This window comes from Schistocerca cancellata, chromosome 12 (genome assembly GCF_023864275.1).
Source record: "Schistocerca cancellata isolate TAMUIC-IGC-003103 chromosome 12, iqSchCanc2.1, whole genome shotgun sequence".
Lineage (NCBI taxonomy): Eukaryota > Metazoa > Arthropoda > Insecta > Orthoptera > Acrididae > Schistocerca > Schistocerca cancellata.
In genome coordinates, this window is record NC_064637.1 from 63195029 (window position 1) to 63196395 (window position 1367).

Below are 1367 nucleotides of genomic sequence, written 5' to 3' on the forward strand. Positions count from 1 at the left end.
TAAGTACACTACCTGTCCCTAGAAATCTGAACTCCAGAAAGCAACAGAAAAACTATTAAAGGGAGACTGAAATGAAATCTGCGACAGCAAAATCCTTAAAATGAAATAAATTTAAGCCAATTTAGATGTTGAAACACAAACTAAAAAAAAAAAAAGATACATGTTACCGTGCGAGGTGGCGCAGTGGTTAGCACACTGGACTCACATTCAGGAGGACGAAGTAAGGTTCGGTGATGGTGATGGCCATTCTGCTGGCCCTTATCAGACTATTCCCCTACTGGATAATTCGCTGTCGAGAAACCCAGTCACTGTCAAAGGATATTGGTCTGCAATTTTTCAGGCCTGTTCTTTTACCTTTCTTGTATACTGGAGTCACCAGCGCTTGTTTCCAGTCGCTTGGGACTTCGTGCTGGACGAGAGATTCATGATAAATACAAGCTAGGTAGGGGCAATGCCGTAGAGTGAGACTCCGTCTTCAGGCCACAAGTGGCCCATCGGGACCATCCGACCGCCGGCTCATCCTCAGCTACGAATGCGGATAGGAGGGGCGTGTGGTCAGCACACCACTCTCGCGGTCGTTACGATGGTTTTCTGTGACCGGAGCCGCTACTATTCGCTCGAGTAGCTCCTCAATTCGCATCACGAGACTGAGTGAACCCCGAAAAATGGCAACAGCGCATGACGGCGCGAACGGCCACCCATCCAAGTGCCAGCCACGCTCGACAGCGCTTTAACTTCGGTGATCTGACGGGAACCGGTAATGCTGTAGAGTACTCTTTGTAAACTCGAACTGGAGATTTATTTGTTTACAAATCATTCAGTTGTACCATATGGAAATCAGACGGATAGTCAAATGACGGTATGTTTTTATGGTTCTCCTGTGTGACAGATGTCTTGAATGTCAAAATTAAAACTTCAGCTTTCGCTTTTTGCTGTCTTCAACTGCCACATCAGACTGGTCAACAAGGGACTGAATGGGAGCCTTAGACTCGCTTAGCGATTTGACATAAGACCAAAATCTCGCCAACGGCGTTTCCTCAATGGTAACAACGGTTCCCGTCAGATCACCGAAGTTAAGCGCTGTCGGGCTGGGCTAGCACTTGGATGGGTGACCATCCGGTCTGCCGAGCGCTGTTGGTAAGGGGGGTGCATTCAGCCCTTGTGAGGCAAACTGAGGAGCTACTTGATCGAGAAGTAGCGGTTCTGGTCTCGGCCGGGAGAACGGTGTGCTCACCTCACCACATGCCCCTCCATATCCGCATCCAGTGACTCCTGTGATCTGAGGATGACACGGCGGCCGGTCGGTACCGTTGAGCCTTCCAAGGCCTGTTCGCACAGAGTTAAGAATTTTCTTGGGTTCTCTGCCA

At 49.2% G+C, this 1367-nt stretch overlaps 1 pseudogene; it reads left to right on the plus strand.

Moving 5' to 3' along the window:
* The first annotated feature begins 1022 nt into the window (after nucleotides 1-1022).
* Nucleotides 1023-1140, plus strand: LOC126110049 (5S ribosomal RNA; annotated as a pseudogene).
* Nucleotides 1141-1367: the final 227 nt, after the last annotated feature.